We start from the raw sequence: 23185 nt of genomic DNA on the forward strand, positions 1-23185 counted from the left end.
AATACATATAGTCTATCATCTGTTTTTCTGTTGGGCAAGCAGGAAAAGAAATGGTACATACAACAAGCTTCCACTGACAAGTCATCTGCTCTTTCAGAGGGTAAGCGTTCTGGTCTTGACATAAATAGCACATTCCTCAATCTTACCACTGGGAATAGTGTCCTGAGAGCTGCATCCTTGGAGAGTTGTTCTTCATTATCAATACAGGCCTTTATTTTAACGCTTCTGCTGCTGCTCCTAGTGGTTAAACACACTTTTGCATTCCTACATCATTCATATCAACCCTAATGTTTCTATTACAGATCTCTATAAAGGGTTTAGCAAAGGCAAGACAAGCTATCACAAACTGTCATTCCAGGAAATCCCAAAGAAGCCAAAAGCTGACAACCATCAAAAACTAATCTCTCAACGCATGCAGCTAGTCCTAAAGAACTGAGGTGCCTGGTGGTCCTTGTAGAAACTTGTAGTTGTGTCACTATGTTCTATGGTAATTAAAGAGCTCAGTTTCTAGTTCTGACTATCTGGTCCCTTCCTCAAGAACCGAAACCAGTTTTAAAAATCAAGTGTGGGTTGATTCCACAGGCAATGGAGATTGTTGTATTTTGCATAAATTGTAAAATGCAATATCCAATGGAAATTGGCAACAGGACTTAAAAAAATTCCATTAAGCACTTTCCGTTTTATTAAAGTGTTAACTATGCCACAATAAAATATTATTTGAAGACACATTTCAGAATTGTTGAAAATATAACAGCAGTACAACAGAGCCTACCAAGCATATTTTCGCTTAACAAAGAAGAATGGAACTTTACAGCTAAACTTGCTAAAAACATGATGTTTGCCATCTGCAATGTGTAAAGACAGAAGTGAGGCCTGCTGTAGAGACAACCACACGTGCTCACCCCCACTCTCCATGGCCTGCTGCCTGGGCCTTTCCTGCCTATCCGGCTCCCACACCACTGCACACTCCACTGTATCCCACTGCGGCGACCTCCGCTTGTAACTTGAAACACTGATCTCGAGCCAGCCTCAAGGACTGAGAGCTGGACATCACCTGAGCTTATTTTAATCTTATTTTCTGGATGTCCATCTGCAAATACGGTTCTCCGTTATCCCATAAATCTTAGGCTTTAGTCTTTCACTGCGACAATGTACCATACAGGAATGTTTCCAAGGGGTAATTAAACACAAATGCACCGTACCTTTATGGATAACAGCTGACAATTTTCCTCATAAAGAATACTTTTACTTCCTGCCTTTACAGTATTTTTCTCCTCTGTCCTGATTTAGGCCATGAGCCAGAGAGTGTGCTATGTGCTCAGGACTTTCCACAGTACCGATATTGATATGCAGGTAGGTAAACCTTTTCCCTAAAGCAAAGGGTTTTGGCAGCTGTTCAACAACTGTTTATCAACTACACATACTTCCAAAGGCTAACAAACTTCACATTTAATGCTTTCCACTAACAGAGAACTCAAGTTCACAACAAATACAATGAATTAATATGTACTACTACTATGCAGTACATAAACTAACAAAATTAAGAAAGAGGACTTAGACTGAAGGAAGATGACATCTTCCGAGTCACTATAACTTGAGAAAGATAAAATAGAGAATCAAGGCAGAAGTCAGTCACGCCGAACATCAAACTGATTCTCAAATCCTCCAGCAAGTAAACACGTCCAGAAAGGTGACTACAGCAGCAGCTCCAGTTAGGCTTTCCGAAAAAACTCTAAAGTAACCATTTGTTATGGCTGTCTTTACAAGGTATTGAGTCAATAAAACAATTTCCAACCCAGATATAAAACTATTCAGGGCATTCTTGTTACAGAAAATTCCTTAATTGGATGCCAGCAATGTTTCCCGGCAGAAAAGCTCACAATTGTCAAGTGTTTTGCTAGCTGAAAAGGCCTCTATTTGTTATTTCGGAGTACTTGCAGTACCTGCCAGTTCTGCAATCCTTGTAACATTTGTTACAGGACAAAATACAAAGCCTAAGCTTAAAATGCTGACTGAAAGCCAGAGAAAATGGTTTGATTTCTAAAATTTTGAATACCGTCCCAAAAATAAGCAGGAAGTTAGTTCAGCTTGAACATTGTCAAAACCAGATCTTGCTTGACACTGTAGTAATGAGCGCTGTGGCAAAATATTCACTTTTTCAGCATCATGAAGTTCAAGACAGTAAATATTCAAATCATGTCCTGCAAGCTGTGTGGTGCTTGTGCCTGCCGACATCAGCCTCAAAGCTGAGGAAGACTTGGTGTGTTTGTCTGGTGAGGATGATACAATTGTCCACCAAGAGAAACAGTCGCCATTCACAGCACCAAATGAGATTTGTGCACTCCTGCAGAGTAGGACAGATACCCTGTCCCCAGTGGTTACTACTACATGTGGTACTAACATAGTAGCTATATGATAGCAGGGATAAATATCATCATATTGAAAAAGTGGAAAGCATGTTCTTTGTTGCTTCAGCATAAAATACAATTGATCTAGTGGGAGGATACTTTATATTCCTCACCTATGAAAAAAAAAATCAACCTTCTCAGGTCCACTAGAGAAGAATTCCTTTCATTTTGCAGGAAAAAAAATATTTTTTCATGTTCACAACAGAATTGGCTAGTAGGAGTTAGGATAAGAATTTGTAAGTTCGTTTGTAATCCCACATCTATTGCTTAATGGTTAATTTGTTAAGGGTGTATATTTGGATATTTTCATTCTTTGGGCTCTTTCCAACCCACATGACAATTCAGATTTTGAAGCTCCTCTACAGTCTTCTCCTCACTGCCTGTTCGAGTAGGTGAACTTATAAAGAAATGGGTATGTGTTAACATATGAAAGCTATCGAAACAGCATGAGCTTGTAACTCCACAGATCTCATCTCATTCTAGACACTAGCACAGAGGATAGGCCATGCCACCGCCACAGACTGAACAAACTTGAAAACAATTTTAAATGCAAAAATGGATATGTAGTAACTATGTCTGACAGGAAACCTTCATCCCTGCAAGACAAAATGTTGCATTTAATCACTATCTGATGTTATACTTGAAAGATGTATCTGTTTCATTCAGATAAAGTCCTTGCTTGAACAGATATAGTCAAAAATCTTTTGACATGCCTGTCTGCTCCTAGATTTCTACAGCTGGAAGGAAAACGCCAGCAGTTAAGCTGGTGATATTTCCGATCACAACAATGGGTGAGGCTTACTTCAGTTTAGCACGTGCCTCTCCAGTACACAAAAGATATCTACATGGATGAGTACACACAAACTGCTCCAGGACCAGCACAAGCTATATTTTTGCTAATCACGCTTGTGAAAGAGAGCCAGCAAGTTGGATAACAGTCATAGTAACACAGTATTATGTTGCTTCTGGACTGAAGGCAGAGCAATGACATCTCTGAATATAGGGAGAAAAGAATAGTGTTAAACTAGCCAATGATTAGAATAAGGTGGAGATGGCGAAGATTGGACCTTGAATCTCCTAGACTGAGAGAGTGTTCTTGGATGCTGCTCCAAGCTGTCGGTCTTCACCACTTTCTCTTTCTTCTCCTCTTTTGTCTCCTCCTCACCCCCATCCTTCTTTTTTCCTTTGGAAGCCTTATTATTTCTCAAGTAAACTTTTTTTTAAAAGGCTAAAAAGAACTAATGGGATGAGAAAATTGTTTTCTGGGAGGTCTACCCAGGCTGTTTCCTTGGCCATGAATAACTACACTAGTTTTGAAAACAGCATTGCTCTATTTCAGTCACTGAGCAGGTGGTCTGTTAAATCTTAAAAGTTATGTCTGTTAGTTAAGTGTTCCTGTAAATATTTCATTAAGCTTCTCAGCTTATAATAAGCATTGCTTACCACTATTTTATGCAACAGAGGCTGTAGAAATTATTCTACCAAGAAAAAAAAAAAGAATGAGAAATGGATAACCACAACTTATTTTTTTTTCTTAATATCAAAGGGAAAAAAGATTGTGAATTCTAAGTTAACTGTGCCTGTTTGGGGAAGATACATCTTGTTTTAGCTCATCATCTTGTAGCCCAGGCATATAAGCACAAATTATCTCCTTGTTCTTTTTCTTATAATCTTATTCAGTTATTTTCAAAAATCTTTTCCTAGAAAAATACTTTATGAATACTTTAAGAAAGCATAGGACACGTTCTTCCACAGCACCTTAACATAAATGAATTTATTTCTATAAGAGATTTTGTCACTGCAAAATGTTATTAATCCCTTTGTGTTCCACAGCAATAAAGATAAAAGGTCTTAACAATGAGCAGCTTTTAGCTGGTTGGATGTTAACTGTCACTCCATTTCTAATTCTATAAAGTTGAAGGATCCAGTCATGTTCACTGTTGCTCTCCCAGTCAATTAAACACTGCCAGAAGTTGCCTAGTTTCTCTGTCAATTTTGCAAGCCATCATCCGTTTTACTTCCTGGTATTTCCCCCCTCTGCAAGTGATTTAAATCATCCTGAGATGTAAATAGCACGCAGGATATTCATTATACTTTAAACAGCATTTTATTACTTTTTTTTCTTTATAACATTGAGAAAGGAAACCTTCCCCTCAGAGAATTTTAATTATCATGTTCTCAGATATCTGCTGTATTATTTGTTCCTTGGTGAAATAAAGAAACTTTCCTATTAATAGCCCCAAAAGCAAAATTATCTGTCGCAATTCTTACTAGTTTGTCAGCATAAAAGAGTGTAATTTATTGGCCTTGCAGTAACAAAGTTTTCTACATTTCAGAGAATTACTGTAGAGATGGTGAGACATAAAGTTGTAATTTACAGATTCAAAAATAGGCTTCATTTCTTAGTCAACTAAAGGTGAAATGGAAAAATAAGATACTTGGTAAAAAAAAAAAAAATAAAAAAGAGAGAGAAAGAAAAAGAGACAGACTATTCTGCTGTCTATTTCCAGTAAAGCATCTGCATTCTCCCTGTGCTTTTTTAAGTAATGCAGCAAGACTTGTGATGATTGCACAAGGAATTACAGACAACATAATGCTCAAAGTACCATTATGGAATCACATAACCAACACAATATTAAAGCACGGAGAACTCTCCAGCTTTATAATAACTATTTCAAGGGAATAAAAGTGAAATTCATATAGCTGCAAGGGTTGTATGGAGACCATAGTAGAAAGTAGCAGAGTAAAACAGAAAGGGAACTGGAGTAAGCTTCACACCACTCCCTTTGAATATGTAAATAGGAAACTAGGTCAGACGCTAAATTATTAAAAGTGAGAGCAGAATTCTTTTTTACCAATCTGCTAAACCAAAAGGCATCCATTATAATGTAATGTCTTTTCCTGAATAATACTGAAGGCTACTAAATATATAGACATGATACCTGGCTCAGAAAGATCTCCAGATGCTAACAGGTAGAGCTGGCACAGTGTCTACAGCAAACAAGCACTGAAATTCCTTCAATTTCAGATGCAATCATCTAATTCTTCTGCAGATTAGATCTTGATTTTCAGACTGGGCATCCAGAAAAGGAGAGAAATACAAGTGAAAATACACATCTGCAAATACTATGACCAGCATCAAACAGCATCTACATGGGTAGAAAAGGATAAGTCATATCTCCAAAGTAACATTTAGTTGCCTGACTACAGAAAACATTTCTCCCCTAGTAATCCCTGCCGCATTCACCACGCGCAATAACATGAGGCTAGAGCTCTACAGATAAAAATGTCATACAGCTCTGATTTATCCGCTGCATATCAGAATTTTGAGCAGCGGTTCTACAGAGAGAGGGGAGAAAGTAATAGAAAAAGGTATTACACACAGTTGTAATACATACACACATCCAAGAAACCCGCAGAGCAACTGGGGTCTGACGTAATAGCCAAAGCAGGTAACAGTGCCGAGGTCTTACCACCCGTCTGACCAAGAACTCCAATCAATGAGACATTTTGCCCAAATTGCCATCAGACTAGCACCTCGGATTGTACTCCTGGATTTGGTTGGGCATGCCTGCCTGCCTGCCCTCCTTCACCCTCTCAAATCACGCAGGTGATGTGGAGCTGATGTTGTTCTTCACTAGCTCCTTCTCATGCCCTCTTTAGCACCGTCATCTGAATCACGTCCTGCCAGATCAATTCTTATTTTATTTTTCAGTATGTCACCTTTCCAGCCTGGACTCTGAATATCACGTCCCCTTCCTACAGTTTCATTCCTCATGCTTCAGGCACTCATCTCTCTGGGTTTGTTCCCTTCCCTATGATTTTCTCCTCCTAGTTTTGCTTTCACAGGACTCTTCCTTCTAAGTAGATTTCTCCTGCTGAGCTCCCGGGCAGCGTGTGTCAGCAGGGCTGCTCACACCCTCATCTCCTGCTACCCAAATGACTCACACTTGTGACTTCAGAGAAATCCTGTTTTGGACCAGGCATTAAATTTTAGAGAGGTTTTAGCCAATAAAGTCCAAGTCTTCTCAGTACAAGAACAGGCGTTTTCAAGGTCTACTATTTTCCACAAGTGAATAAATCTTCTGAGGAAGGGGAGAAACACACTGCTTGCACAAGAATCAATCCACTTGGTGTCAAGGCCCTCGTCCTGAAGTATCAGTGTGTGTAAGATTCCAACAGCATTTGACACTTATCTTTTTCCCCCAGCTCAGCTCTCTAACCTTTCCAAAACCTTCAAAAATTTCTGCTTGAAAGGCTGGAAGACATCAGACAGGGAGTTTAAAGCCCAGCGAAAGGCGTAAGTAAAAATGACCAGTATCATAGATCAAGGAAACCTAACTTTAAACAGATTATTAGGGTAAAAGAAGAGTATTCATCCTTCATCACATCACATTCTTCAACAATCATTTCAACTACCTATTTGAGAACTTGTACCCAAGAAAACTCCTTTCTAGCTTTTTACAGGAATTTTAAATTCCCACATGTTGAAATTTCAATTTCCTTCCTATGGAAAATTCTGTTATCTGCAAATTGTTTTCACTTTGTTGTGCTTGTTGAAACTGGTTGCTTCTATTTGAAAAACTTATCTCCATACCACCATGGAGAGAAAGAGTCACATCTGCTGTCAAATATATTTCACAGTAGTGATGCATTCACTTTGCGTGAATTTTATTTTAGGAAAACACTACAGAAAAGAGTTCCCTTGCTCCATGAATTTAGTTCCTCACCCTGGTAGGCATCTCATCAGCTTTATGAAATCTTCTTCATAAATTTCTTAGAGTCTTTTTTAATGAAGTAAGATATGGTTTGATATAAAATACCTTCAACTGGGAGACTATTCTATTGATTAGAAACCCAATTCTAATTTCTAGAGTAAATTTATACACAGCCTATATGGCCATTTGCTCTCATACCAGCATTACTTCACTCACAAGGAAACAATTACTTAGAATATCTCCACACATTTATAGAGTACTCATACACTCTCTCACATTTCATCTCACCAAAGAAGTCAAGCTCCCAATTAATGACATGATACATGTCAAAAGAGGTTGAAAGTTTGTTTTGTTTCTTAAAAATCAAAATTGATCTTACTTACAGTTTAGCTATACTAACAGCTATATAAGCCCGCTGAGGCAAAGGGGCCTTTGATCTGTCACACTTCCTTACTACCAGACTCTTTGGTAAATTCCTAATATCTTTTTCTAATTTTCTTTTACCATTATGCACAGAACTATCCTTTCCTCCAAAAGCAGTTTAACAACTTGAATAATACTGACATCAAAACCATAATCCAGCACTTGCCTGAATTAATTTTTCCCCTTTTCTTAAAAAAAAAAAAAAAAAAAGTACATTGACCTGTTAATGCCTAATTAGGTAGCCGCTCTACTTTCCAACAGATCTGCTCTCAGATTCCACATTAATTTCCATTTCCATACTTCTGTGCCTTTTCTTGTAGGTGACTATCATTCAGTAATCATTTGGTATAAAATGCAGCACACTATCAAGTTTTTAGACAAACTTCGATTTTTAATGCTTCTCCATCGCCACTCTCGGAAACACATCTGATGAACTTTGTGCTACTTTCGCCAATGTCCCTTGCAGGGTCTAACTCAGCTTGACAGTTTCCCTGTGTAGGCTCCTGTCTTCAGTCCCAAAGCACTGAAAAATCTAGTTGCAATGATGAACACGATCATTCTTTGAAGAGTTCAAGTGTGTCTTCATGACAGCTTTGCAGAACATGCATATATTTAACCATGGTTTAAAAATAAGTAATTGTAGCGGCTACAGCCTTTAGAATTAGTCTAAGTTCTTTAAGATGCATTAAGAAATGTTGGTGGCAATTCTGGAAAAAAATGGATTCCAGCCCTTTAGCTACAACACTGCCACAGGCAGCCACAAGCACCCACTCTTATTTTGTTTCATATCCATTATCATCACCCAGATTCCTCGCAGATGTTTAAGCACTGTCGTAACCTGTATTGGAGCTTACTGCTACTGACTAGACCTTTAACTGAAGAATACTCCCTTTCAAGTTTTAAAATAAAAATCTAACTTGACTAGACTCAACAGGTCATACAACACTTTTTGTACTCCACAGCATACAGCCAAACAAGGGAGGCAGCAAGCATGTGCATTAAAACAATTTCTTTTTCATTCCTACATATTATTTAACAAATATTTTCATCACAAGTTTACTCTTTAAAATTCCCATAGAAAGTGAAGATCATTGTATACTGTTAGATCATGCGATAAAAGCTGATCTGCACCCCAACAAAGGACTACAGAGAGACAGTGGTGGGCAGAGGAGCCCAAATAATACCCTGCCCAGCTCCTCCCATGCCCAAGCCCATGACAGGAGCAATCAGCCCATCAGAGGCCCGTCTCCGCAAGCCCAGAGGACCACCGGCATGCAGAATGGCAGGCAGAAATGCAAATTAGGGACTTGGAGGAGGGCAGGAGCCATCCAGACCCATCCCAGGACAGTCTCAGCCCCAGTGTCTGGGTGTGAAACCCAACATGATGAGTCAACATCAGACCATCTCTTGGACAGAGAAGTGTCACTGCCCAGGGGTGCCCAACACACTATGGGATGCAGGGGAAGAGCATTTGGGGACTGCACAGGACTTACTATGGCATGTTTACAGGAGGAACCAACGGCAAGGAAGGCAGGGAAAGGGATGGACTTACATGATTTGGGGAGGAACAAGTGTGAGAAAACAGAGGAGTAAGTGGATAAAAAGAGCCAGTTGTGTGCAAATAGTTTGCTGTTGGGTTCGCTTGCCTGGCCATGCCCTCTGCCTGATCAGTGCAATCTGTCCTATCTGCTTATTAAATCCTTTCTAACTCTTTTCTGGGTGAGAGGCTTTACTCATTACACGTGTGTGCACAAGGGTCTGAGTGCAGCAACTGGGGTGGGACTGCCAGCCACCGGAGAGACCAGGGCAAGGGACCTTAAGTGCCAGCCTGGGGTGGGTCACAGGGACACGTGTGTCCACTATGCAGCCCCTGGAGCGGGTGCAGGCATGCACACACGTGTGTGCACACTGGGAACACACGATTAGCCATCCTGTTGCCTGGACCCAGGGCATGGAGCTGTGGCAGCCTCACCCCCCTTGGGCTGCCAGATCTGACCTGGTATTTTCCCATAGCACAAGGCAAGAAAAGGATTTTGAAAAGTTAAATACAGTACACGCTTAAAACAAGATTTTTCTCCTCCCATTCCACATACAGTGATCATCATCTCTCAATACATACCTCAGTTCTGTCCCTTTTCCACTATTTTTCCACTCAGATTATTTCACTGCCTTCATATCAATCTTCTCTTATCACAGATACTTCCTCCCCTTCTTTTCACTTCCACCCCACCACTAACTCAGATTCTATGGGTTCTTTTTTCTTTATTTTGCTTGGGCCTTTCTCCATTTTCTATAATCTTACCTTCATCTTCCTCTCCATGAAATTCTTTTTTTCATTTCCCCTTTAAATTCTTCAACAATCCTTTCAGTAGGGATAAAAACCGTCCCTTACACATTCTGTCATTTCTCTTCAGCTTTCTTCCTGCTTGCCAAAATTCATTCTTTGTAACATCGCTTTTCACTCTCATTCAAAGAGAAACACATGCAACTGAGGCGCTCTTCTTTCTTAGATAAAACGTGGCTATTTTCAAACACACACTGACTGAACAGGGTTTGTACTGAAGTTTTTTCACAGGAGGACAGAAAAAAAAATCAGCACTCTTACTACAAATGTAGTTCAAAAGACTCAAAAAACTCAGAAAACAGTTTCTCACCAAGTGTTCGTAACAAACCCACCAAGAAAATACTCGAAGTGTAGCTATTTCTTTTCCCCTCCTCCCCTGTGTGTGGCTGCAGAAGAGAAACCATTTTCACATGCTTCTCTTGCAAGAATTTGATTTTCCAGGCTTTTCTCTACCTTAAGTCACCCACCTTACCAACTTCAGTATATCCATATACGATTGGAAAGTTGAATTAAGTTCTTTACTCTAGCAAGAGTTTATCAAAGAGCTTTTAACTTTTTGAAGCATTTTTGCCTCAAACGGACAGTAAGTCCCTTTGCCTCAGTGCCACAGAATGTGGCATCCAACCACCTGCAAATACCAGCATTTGAACAGCACGTGGAGATGGAATCAGTTTGGCTTTTTTGCAGGTACGCCATCTTCCATCCAATACTTCATATTGTCTGTTGGGACTACCACTAACCTAAGGCACTGATCTTGCTGTTTGATTTAAAAAAAAGGTCCTGTACAAACAAGGAAGATGCATTTTAAACAGAACTCTACAGGACTGAAAACATTTATCAGCTTTAAAGGAAAGCATCTGTTTCCACAAAAACTTGCATCCATCAGCTGGATGTTTAATGACTGTTTACACACACGTAGCGCTAGCAGAGAGAAGGACAATTTGACACTGTTACGACATACAGAAGTTTTCTACACTGTGCTGAAATTATTACTACTCCCCAGAAAAACAACTTGGTCACATCAGCTGAGTTGTGTGTGGCTGTGCATTGCAGAAGGGCTTTAAACAGAAGAGACCATACCACTGTGAGGAGACATCTGAAGGGGGCTGGCGCTCAGGAGCCATGCCTTAGGTTTCTCTCCAAAGAAGCGGCACAGACACTCTGAGCCTGAAGCAGCAATGAGGTACAGTTGCATATGGTCCACCACAGGCCAGGACAGAAATGTGCCGGCATTCATAGGTAACGCGGCAAGGACTGACCATGCAGCCTGATGCCAGTTTCACATATTGGAAATGCTGAAGCATGAGGTCTTCCCATGGGAACCACTATCATTGCTTTCCCATGAGGATCCAAGATCAGCAAATATGATTAGATTTAGTCCTGTTACACACTATTTTGTGCTAGCATGTGGGACTTTCACTCCACAGCCTACTTCTGAGCAAGGGTTTTTCCTCACTCCAGTTGATGGCATCAAAGTCCTTGAACAGCAAAGCAATAGAGAGCTCACAGCAACTGCCTCTGCACCCAGTCAACCCTGATAATCAGAGAGCCGGAGTCCACCTCATGTTCTTCTGCTACGCAAATGGGTTCCAGCCGATGATTTCCAGCAATACACCAGGATTCACGCTGCAGTGCACTTTACGGTACCAGCCTCCTTCCACCACACTTAGAGTCCCACAATGTCTTACACTTGGCTTGAGCTTCCCCTTAAAACTCTGACCACATAACATATGCTCACCCTTGTCCTGTCAGAAGACAGCTCCAAAAAGTTCACTTCTCTGCTGGCTAGAAATCTTATCCTAGTCCTTATTTTAATAGTACTTGATCTCAAACCAAAATTTTGTCCCTTAGGTTACGTATCTATATAGCTTGGCTCATGTTACATCAATTTTGCATCTGAATCAATGTATTAATAATTTTTTTCCTCTTTGAACTTTTCTTCCATGCTAAAGAAGTCCCTTTCTTCCATAAGATCATTGGTATTTCAAAAATTCCATCTGGAAAAGACTTCAGAGAAGAATACCTTGGGGGAAGAACCCTATCTCCCATGAGACCTGCAGTGACCTAGCCATCACAACATAAACTACACTCCACAGAGGTCAAGGAAGCTGCTCCTGTGACTGCAAAGATGGCCTGGATTTCCCTCACTGTCCTTTTGTTTAGATCTCTTCTCCTCTTCTTTAGAGAGCCGAAGGGCAGAAACTGGAAAATGAGGATTAGTAAAATGTTGACCTCAAACACATTTTCACTCAATGACCCAACGTGACTAAAGTAATTGTGGCATGCACAGAAGCTGTCTCCTAAATGTCCTTACTGGGAGCCCCAACCATATGATGCCACAAGTATTACATTTCCACAAGTTCCTGCAGAACCATGGTGCCACGTCCCTTCCCAAGCTTGTCCCCTCTACAGCTGTCTAAGGCTACATGAAGTAAAAAATACAACACAAGGCAGCAATTAATTGTAATACTTTTACAGACATCAAAAATGATAGAGAAATTGTGCCTCTGAGGAAAATGGAAAGCCTTTCATGTAAGTGACAGTGGTCAGTCACCACTACCTTATTTAAAGAACTTAATTTTGCAATGGAGATAAATAGACAAGAAGATTCTAAATAAAATGAGTTTCTGGTTTTTATATTCTCAAACTGAGCTGCTGAAAAGATTAGAAGTACTTAAGCTGTTCAGTGTTCTGAAGCATTTTGTACCCTACGTTTTCCAGCATGTCCCACATTGTCCAGTGTTTTAATACAGTCAAATATTACATACTTTTTTTGCAGAAATCGTGTTTGACATCTAATTTTGTCTACGTAAAAGTCCATTTGAAGATACAAATAATCCAAACTTGGATTTCAGTTGCTGGTAGGCAATCGTAGAAGCATTCCCAGTACATCCTGCACTCCTTGATCTGTCAGACCTAAGTTGTGTGTTTTATTCTACGGAAGCCTGAGGGTTTGGGCTACCATTTTTTCCTCTACAAAGCACAATCAACATTGCTACAAATGAAACAAAGTCAAATTAACTTGACACAGTTTGGCTTTGCAAAAAATGCACTCACTTCTGCCTAATATGAAATTTGAACAACTGTTTCACATTTTTTAAAAATACTAAGCTATTACTTGCCTTTTAAAGGAATATAAAGAATGGATTTAAGTCTTATAAACCAAAACCTCCATAAATTAGGGAATTTTTAAGCTACCATGTAACACCACTTTACCTTTCACACCATGCATTATATCATAAAAAAAAGTTTACAGAGCACAAAACTGCCCTTACTTCTTTATCTTAAAGTTTCCATACCAGCTGCATCTAGCTCCATTTTCTTCGCTCCTTATTTTATTGTTTCTTATACAGTACGGTTAGGTGCACTTTCACAGAATATTTCTGTAGATGCATAAAGAACCACTGTCTGTAACTACCTGCTCGGCGCTGCCCGTGCAGACACACAGGGCATAAGATACAGCCAGCTACCTCACCTCAAAGCACAAAAAGTTCAGCCAAGTCAGCGCAGGGCAGCAGCTACTGAGCAACTGTTTCATGTTGCTCTGCACTTCCCACCACCATCCCAGGGCAGGCATGCTCACTGATCATGGGGACAGACAGACACAGATTGGGTAATTTAACTACCTGGACTTGTGCAAAGCATTTGACACCGTGCCACATGACATCCTTGTCCCAAAATCGAGACACATGGATTTGACAGATGGACCACTTGGTGGATAAGGAATTGGCTGCATGGTCACACTCAAAGAGTTGCAGTTAACAGCTCCACGTCCAAGGGGAGACCAGTGATGAATAGCATACCTCAGGGGTTGGTACTGGGACCAGTGCTGTTGAACACCTTTGTCAGTGACATGGACAGTGGGATTGAGTGCACCCTCAACAAGTTTGCTGGTGACTCCAAGCTGTGTGGTGCAATCGACACGCTGCAGGGACAGGATGTCGTCCAGAGGAACCTGGACAGGCTTGAGAGGCGGGCCTGTGCGAACCACATGAAGTTAAACAAAGCCAAGTGCAAGGTCCTGCACGTGCGTCAGGGCAATGCCAAGCACAAACACAGGCTGGGCAGAGAGTGCCTCGAAGGCAGCCTTGTGGAGAAGGACTTGGGGGTGCTGGTGGATTAAAGAGGCTCAGTATGACCTGGCAGTGTGCGCTCAACAGTCCAGAAGGCCAACTGTGTCATGGGCTGCATCAAAAGCAGCCTGGCCAGCAGGTCAAGGGAGGTGATTCTGCCCCTCTGCTCCACTCTGGTGAGACCCCACCTGGAGTCCTGCATCCAGCTCTGGAGCCCTCAGCACAGCAAAGACATGGACCTGTTTGAACAGGTCCAGAGGAGGCCACAAAAATGATCCGAGGGATGGAGCACCTCTCCTATGAGGAAAGGCAGAGAGAGTTGGGGCTGTTCAGCCTGGAGGAGAGAAGGCTCCAGGAGACCTTACAGCAGCCTTCCAGTACCTGAAGGGGACTTCGGAGAAAGACAGGGACAAACTTTTTAGCAGGGCCTGTTGAGATAGGACAAGGGGTAATGTGTTTAAACTAAAAGAGGGTAGATTTAGATTAGATATAAGAAAGAAATTCTTTACTATGAAGGTGGTGAGGCACTGGAAGTGGTTGCCTAGAGAAGTTCTGGCTGCCCCCCTCCTGGAAGTGTTCAAGGCAAGGTTGGATGGAGCTCTGAACAACCTGGTCTAGTAGAAGGCGTCCCTGCCCACAGCCAGGGGATTGGAACTAGATGATTTCTAAGGTCCTTTCCAACCCACCATTCTACGATTCTATGAACTCCAAAAGACACACTCCTGAAGAGATCTGGCAACAGACAAGCAAAGTTACCGGGACAACATTCAGGCAGAAACATTGTAATTCTTCCTACACACAAGCTACCAGAAATGCTTTCAATGCCTTGAACGCCACACTCCTTCTGCAAAAACATTCATTTCAGAAAATTATGAGAGCTACAAACATAGTATCATCTTCACTGTAAAATCAGAAAAGTTGTTTTTTTTCAATAGTCATCTAGTCTGAAATTAGTTTTATACCCTTGTGCAGTTCAACACTGCCAGCACCCTTCACAATATAGCACAAGACCAATCCTGTACACCTGTCCCACAGCCAACAGGATGGCACTGTGGCAGTGCAATTGCCCAAAGCACCTTTAAGTCCTTTGCATCCCAGAAACTATTCCGTAGAAGGAACTATATGAAACACATGTCATTGATATACCCTAGAGAGCTGTGAAATGACACAGAACAATTCAGTAATATCAAACTCACTACTATTTCCAAATCGTGGAACTCTAAAGAGATTTAAGTTTCAGTGTATGCCTGGCTATCAATGAACTTAGAAAAAAAGGCACTGAACCATCAAGACAGCTACACAAAACAAGCTAAAGTTATTTTACCATATCATATTGGTTTGACTGTTTGTAACATACAGTCTACTTTTTAATAGGTGTTTATTCCTCCTTCCTGAATAAGGTGTTGTAAACCACTGCAATATCACACACCTGCCTGGAAGCAAATCGCCTTTTCAGTTACCAATGACTTGGAAAAATAGTATCCAAAAGAAGACATAGCCTTTTTTTTTTGGCCTGTGATCACTCTGTTCACTTTAAAGGAATGCACCTCATTAACCCTGATAATTAACAAGGTTATTCTCATCACATAAAAGGTTTAAGCTCCTCTATTAAGTCATTATTTGAATTTGCACTGCTATTAAGATGATGAGCCTACTCCAGATTTCATTTCACATAACAAGATGTTTCTCTTTAAAGATCCTAAATTTTTTCCAAGTTAAGACATATCATTTCATTGTTGTGTATGCTACGTGATGGTGAATCTACTGGATAAAGGAATGGATAATATACATACAGAAACCAAACAAAAATCAAATTGAAAACCTAGAAAGGGTCAGGCAGCATACAAAAAGGCAGCAAAATTAGAAAACAGGCATCCGACAGCAGCACGGCTGTGGCAGCAGAAGCCAGTGATAACAGAAAAACCAGAAAAGGACCAAAATTCCAAGGAGATACACACAGCTTGAGAAAAGACTACCAGCAGATGTATCGTCTCCTAGCTGGACCATTCCCATAAGACTCCACAGACCACAGAGCAACTTCCAGTTCTCATGCCCTTCACACTGGAAGTGTAGTGGTGCAAACTGGGTGAACTTTGTTCCTAGATCACATGTAAGGTTTCTCAGGACTGACTAGCTAATAAAATCTTCTAAAAATCTAATAAATGCTTTAATGTTTGCATGTAGGTGCTCCTAGTATGTGAACCTGATACTTCGACAAGAGAAAAGGCATTTGTCTAAAGCCAGACAGTTATTCTCAGCATATTAAAAAAATTAATTGCAGAGTCACGTAAACAAGTCCTACAGCAGATATAAAAACCAAGATGACAGTTTATCTCATTATCCACATTGACATCACATGAGTTGATGTGAGCTGTAGTTAACAAACATATGGGATAATCATAGTAGGGAAAAAATTAGTCACTTTAATGTAGACATTTCATTCATAGGCTTTGTTGGCAGCATACCTGACACCAGAGCATTTGACCGCCTTGAATGTAAATGTCTAGAGATGTAAAATTAACATCCAGGGTTTTGCAAAGAAGTTTCATTTCCACAAAATTCAGTCACTGTGAAATAATAATAATAATTTTTTAAATTCCTGAAAGGTTTGAACAGACCAGAGAGCTTGCTGTCACGACACGAGGATTACCACAGCTCTGACTGGGCTGAACATTCAAACGAAGCAAGTTCACAGAGTTAAGCTCAGCTGCCAGTCCCCTATGGGAGAGCTTCAAGCACTGATAGTTTGACCCATCCACACACCTTAAAAGGGTGTCATTCATTTAGTGTGCATTTCCCAGAAAACCTCTTTTTTTGTATTTTAAAGCACCCATTGCTAAGTCTTGTCACAAGTGCTTAGCACTGTGAGAAAAACATTAAACTCTTCCTATGAAGAGTGTCGAAGAGTGCTGTGAAATACTCAGAATAAACCCACTATGCAAGTCTAATCAGCATAACAACTCCCTCGGGAATTATCAATTTGCAAATCTCTCAAACACCTAAAAAGGGTAAGAAAGTTGTTCAAAATATAGCAGGGTACGCATGAATGAGCTATGCACTGAATTTTCTTTCTAAAGTCTGAAGCAAGTGATCGCTCTTCGGCAGAATGAAGACAGAAGCATGCACATGAGATTATTAGAGGAGGTAATGGAGGGCAGTATTTAATCATCATGACAGCTTTATTTAAGTTTGGATGAGACTTTTGGTCAGGAATATTAGACAGTAGCAGGGTTTTTATTATTATTAGGGAGCCTCATCACTGCATCTCCAAACACACCCTTACATGTGGCTTGAACATTGGGAAATGCACCTGAATGCTCACAGGTTATCCAGTGCTACCTTTTGTGAGTTAATATGTTTCAGTTTTCCCTTTCAAATTGTGGTTTTCCAATTGCAACCGATGCTCTGCCAACAACAAATCTGTAAGTTTTGTCATTAAATAGTTTCCTTCCTCGCTCTAATACAAAATGTACACAACACATATCTTCTCGGCCCCCCCTCCCCCCCAGCACAGTCAGGGACAGAACTGCAAACAGAAGGGTTTGTTTTTCAACATGAAGTTTAAAGAGCTTAAAATTACCTTTTTTTTCCCTTTTCTTTTTTAAACAAACATTGAAAATAACCAGAGTGGCTTTGGCATTGCTTTAATCAGTTTAAACGTGAAGACAGGAACTCTAATTAAAAGCTGGAACTCTAGCTGTAAGAAACAGCTAATTAGCTCCCAACTTTTTAATGAAGTACTGTGGCAGCGTCCGTATTAGCTGTTCAGTATTAAAAAGGAAATGTTCTGCAAGATAAGCTCATTCTCCCCGGCAGCACATCAGTTTGCAGGTTTACCTCAATGCACGCCATTCTCAAGGGGATGTAAGAAAACACACTATGATAACTATCAGCTTTGCAGATCTCCACACACGGTAAGATAACTGAACTTCTCAGCATTTTGAAAAGAGAAGGAGAAACAGAAGGCAGTTCATCACCTTTCTGTTAAGCAATGAAGACAATTTAAATGGCACTAAAGCATAAGGTTGCGTTTCCCTCCCTCTATTTCGCTCCTGACCCCAACTTGCCAACAGCAGAAAGATGAGGAAGGAGTGAAAAGGCGGCATTTTACGCTCGTGCTCCGCAGAAGTCTGGGCAAAATACCTGGGATAGGGGAAAAGCGAGGAGAGCGGCCAGATGAGGAGGAGCCTTGGCTGGGCAGCCAGGGCAAGGCGCGCTGACAGCGGCGGCAGCCTCAACACCTCCCTCCGCACCTCCACGCCTTTCACCGCTCTCGTTCCGTGAGGGCTGGTACCTCCATCCCCCTTCCCCCGCACAGAGCATCAACTTAAAAAAAAACCAGTATCGCTGAAAAAGTGATTACAGACACAGGACAAGCAAGTTCGCCCACGCTGCCCAGCCAGGTTCTTCCCACCCGGGCTCCCTCTGGTTCCCCAGCCGCAGCACGCCTCGCTCACGAGAACCTTCACCTTAACGCAGCGTTCACCCCGCTGCTGAGCCGAGGAAGGGTCAGAGATTGCCCCTAAGAGGGTGGGGGCTTGACGGCGCCCGCCGCTCCCCGCCGGCTCCCGCTGCTCCGCACCGGCGAGCGCCGAAGCGCCGGCCCGGCCGGACGGCGAAGGGAGCGGATGAGCTGACCGAAACCCTCGCCCCGCTTCAAACAAATCAACAGCAAAAATATCCCAAACCACGGGGAAAAACCGCCAGCCCCCGCCCACTCACCAGCGGCGGGCCGAGGTGCCTCAGGGTGCGGGCCGGCGGGGCGGCGGGGCCGGCTCCCCCCCGGCCTGCGCCCTCCGCCCCATCCCGCCGCCACGGCCGCCGCCAGCCCCGCGCGGCGCTGCCGCCCCGCCCCCTCCCCACGCCCCGCCCCCATGAGCTCATCCCGCCGAACCGCCGCGCCCCGCCTGTCCCCGCACACGGGCAGCGCTTCCCCAGCCGAGCAGCCGTTAGAATCGGCTTGCTGGAAGCGCGGAAACCCCGCGCGGGATCCCTGGGCGGGGAGCGGCAGCGGGCTTATCCGCGCCTGCGTTGCTCCTGGTGTTAAAAATCCGGCGCGGTCGCCGGGGCTCCCCCCCCGGGCAGAGCTGTGCAGAAACGGCACCGCCCGGGCACCGGCTCAAGGCGGAGGAGGGCTGGGAGGGGGCGGGGGTGCAGTGCCGTCGCTTGGACTCCGGGACGTGTCGTTATTTTCACGCCGTGGGGGGAAAGAAGCCTGGAGTCCGAGCGGCTTAGATCGCTCGACAGACTGACGGCCCGAGGCAGCGTGCTCGGGCAGGGGTCCGGGGTCAGAAAGCCAAAATAAAATAGAAACGAAAAATCCACCTCAGACCAAATTTCCAGGAGCACAACACGTCTGCTAGTTACATAGATTGGTAGCGCTTCGCTACCAGAATAAACCGCTCCAGGCTGACGTAAACTATGCCTCTGTGGTCTTAGGGGGCAGAGAGAGTAGAAACAGGACATACAGAGGGGGTTTGTTTGGTTTTTTAATAATAGTCCTTGACTGACGGGTCTAGAAATTAAAGAAAACATCGGCCTGGCTGCAACGTGGAAGGAGCAGCAGTACCAGCCTCAGGCTTCTTCAAAGAAGTCTGCTGAAAGGATGGAGAACGGTCACGTCCTCTCACCATAAGGGCAAGTGGCTAAACAAGCATCACCTTCATCACGATGAAAACGTGAAGTAGGTGCCTGCATCCTATGGAGTTCGTTCAAGTAGATTAAATTATTATTTCTCATGTTTTTCTGGGTCCTGGGATCTGATCCAAAGATCAAAACGTGAGAGGTTTTCTACAGTTGTGTCTGCTTGTTATATATTTCTTCTCCTTTTCTGATAAACAATAAAAAGGAAATAAAGCTGTTAAAATTTCTCCTCTCACCTTCTGGCGCTAGTTTAAAAATTCTTTTAATTCTCAGATGTACGCAGGTACATTCTCACTCATGCTTGCAATTTTCACGTTACCTTATTTATCTTTTTTCTTATTAGAGAGTTCACCTAATCAGGTTTGTAACAGCAATTTTTATATCCTGAAAACAAAATTGAAAATGGAGCTACATCAGCCTCAATTATTGCTGCTCTGCTTCACCATTTTAACACACTTGCATGGCTACTCACCACATCAAAATGCATCCCTTCCTCCCTTCCAAAGATAGTATCTGGGTCTTATTGTTTCCTGTCATCTGCAGAATGATTTTTCAAGAACTGGATCAGCAAGACCATACATGCAGGAACGAGTACTCTCCTTCCAAAAAAAACGTCCTCCCCTCTGGGATCCTGAAGCCCTAGGCAGAGGCAGTGGTATGGAACTCTTGCTCATTGCTTTGGGTAAGCAGACTAATCACTGAGGTCTAGTAAAGGCTACTGATCTCGTGAATCCAGGGCTGTTTCTTTCAGTTACACATTTCAATGATTTCATGAAGTGGAACACAAAATTTAGAAGGCAAAAAATACCTCAAACTCACAGAGACGACTGCTATTAAGTGGATAATGAGGCAGCTACTGGCATAAAAAAAGGGACAAGGTGACATTTGGACAGTAATATTTAGCTGGAGAAAGAAGTGTACTAGACAGAAGACGTATACTAAGCAATTAATTCAGAGAAGTTCATATAAAAAGATGAGCTCAGTTTGCCATCACAGAGCAATTTCCTCACAGTGAATTCCTCAGAAGACCAGAGCACCAGTCTGTCAACGGAAAAGGCATGTTATAATTGCTACTGCTTTATCAGTTAACACTGGAGGAAATACTGGTTTAGAGAGAGCTGCTGCTTTCTCTGGCCAACTTTTTTAGCTCCCTACTTACCTCAAGCACATTAACAACTCTGCCACTACAGCTGCTCTGATTCCATATGACCAAGACAACCAAGAACCACACAACAGAGCAATTTACTGTGACCAAACACGTGTCTGACTCCATTGCTTACCCTACCTGAACTTTTTTCTTTGGACATCAAGACTTGGTCTTCTTGCAAGCCAGCATATTTGGATTTTTAAAGAGATGTTAAAGTTGAGGAAGAGTTTGCCCTAAGCAGGTCCTGAACAGCAGCTTTATGGGTTCAGACCCATAGCATTTAAATACAGGGCTAAACTTTTCTGAGCTAATACTTCCAAGTATCCAAAACGAATATTGTCTTCTCAAACTTTCGTAGACATATGTGTTATAGAGCAACAAACTCGTACAGCTACATATCACAAAATCCAAGTGAAAACTTGTGTAAAATTCTCAGAAAAAAGAAAAAAAGAAAAACCCCACATTTAACACGGAGAACATGGCAAACAAAAGGCAGGGAATAGTCATGCTATATACATTATTTAAGGAAAAACACACAATTAGAAATGGGATTAAGGTAGGAAATGTTACAATGAGTACTTAATGATAATTTTTGCAATGAGATTCAAATTGGCTTAAGAGTGGGACACTAGCTTTCTCAATATTATTGATAAATTTGAGTCAGGTTCTGTAGGCTTGATCCATGAAGTGGAAGACAGCAACAGTACCACTCTTCTATTAAAAAACAGGAATGTTCATGGTTTGAGCCTTTTCCACACTCTCAGGATGTGGTTACAACTGCCAGTTCAAGCCTAGGTAAGATGTTCCCACCAAAAGAAGTGACTCTTCCTTTCTTTCAGGTAATTCCAAGCCTCCCAGTATCAGCATTAATGAATACACAACTGGTGTGGTGAGCAAGATCAGTTTACTTACCAGGCTGGAGAACAGCAGGTCTGGAAGTTTTAGAATATTATCTATATCCCCTTCTCCAGCTGTCACCAGTGCTTGCACAAGAGTAGCAGGAGCTCAGCACATGGGTCTGAGGGAAAGAAAATGGAGGGAAAGCCTCCAGCAAGAAGTGTGGTAGCACGAACTCCAGCCAGCTATGAAACTCATGGGAGTGGAAAAAGTTGCCCCACAAACAAATATTTATGATGCTCTTGAATGTAATGTTTTCCTTTTCTTCTTGTTTCAGGAAGCTGAAAATAACTGTCTTGATGACCAAGTCTACTTTACAGTAGAATGGCTCACAATAAGAAGAACTAAGTCAGTCCTTCCTCATAGCTGATCACAGCCTGGTAGTTAGGCTAAGAAGATGAGAAGTGCAGCTTTTAATCCCTTCAGGCAGAAAAGGGAATTGAATTGATGTCTAACATTTAGACTGGACAAGCGTGTTAACCACAGAGATAACAGATAAAAAGAGAAGAAAATTCTTTCTATGGTTTAGTGAATCTCCAACAATTTTGCAACTCTTTCAACTTCCTCATTGTAATTTCTTTTCTATTTATGCTTTTACAAAAATGAAGTCTCGTTTCCATTATAATGAATTTTGCATTGAGGATTTTCTTAATTTCAAGACAAAATAGAAGATGCTTCATTTGTTCATGTTTAGATCATCACTGAACTCTGAAAAAAAGCTAACAGTGGTGAAACAATGCAGAAGTACATATCCACAAGACCAGATGAAAGTTGTTTGTAAAAATAAAGAAAAAAAAACAAACACAGAATCCAGCCACTTACTCCAGCTTTACTGAAGCCCTTCTGTAGCCTGCTGTTTGCTTTGCTGCTAGATCTTTAGAGCATGAGTACATATGTATTCAGAATAAGAAAGAGGTAACAGGGAAGAAAGAAAGGTAGAGCTATTTCACATCACAAAGAATGACTGTAGAGATGCAACAGAGGAAGGAGAGAAGTTACTTTCCTTGTTCTTCTCCCTCCTCTGAGTAAAAAACTCTACCAAATTAAAGCTGACTTCATGTTGTGTTTCCTACTCTACATTCAGCAACACAAAAGCATGCTGTCTGTTGCCTGAACTAACCAAGCTAAAAGGGAAAGTCCAGTTATCTGGATGGAAACATCAAGGCATAACTCTTGTTTCTCACTTTGACCTTGAGTACTCATCATTAGTGAGACAGTTTTACTTTGATAAATTGTGCAGGTGACATCCTCGTGTATATGACCACCACCGTAGTACTATGCCTGTGAATGATTGATGGGTTTCTTCACGATATTTCTTGGAATAGAGAGATCACTACACAAAGTATTTTTTATGCAAAGTATTAATTTATCATCCTTTTCATAAGTTAACCTTGTAACCGGTTATACAGTTTTGCCATTTCATCCTACCGCTAGCTCCTTCCTTCCTTTTCCTTCATCTTAAAGCAATGTAAAACAGGGCTTATGTTGGTGCATGGAATACTGATACAGTGGGCTCTTAATGGCATCTGTTT

At 41.8% G+C, this 23185-nt stretch overlaps 1 protein-coding gene across 5 annotated transcripts in view; it reads right to left on the bottom strand.

Moving 5' to 3' along the window:
• The window catches only part of MARCHF1 (membrane associated ring-CH-type finger 1), a 248518-nt gene extending 229742 nt beyond the window's left edge, over positions 1 to 18776 (bottom strand). For 3 of the 5 annotated variants that reach the window (XM_075421660.1, XM_075421657.1, XM_075421663.1), the window contains exon 1: positions 18689 to 18776. The gene's annotated coding sequence lies outside the window, so the exon portion shown is untranslated. The remainder of the gene's footprint in view (positions 1 to 18688) is intronic. The other 2 variants (XM_075421662.1, XM_075421658.1) reach the window with 2 other exon arrangements.
• Positions 18777 to 23185: the final 4409 nt, after the last annotated feature.

Source organism: Opisthocomus hoazin, chromosome 5 (genome assembly GCF_030867145.1).
Source record: "Opisthocomus hoazin isolate bOpiHoa1 chromosome 5, bOpiHoa1.hap1, whole genome shotgun sequence".
Classification (NCBI taxonomy): Eukaryota; Metazoa; Chordata; class Aves; order Opisthocomiformes; family Opisthocomidae; genus Opisthocomus; species Opisthocomus hoazin.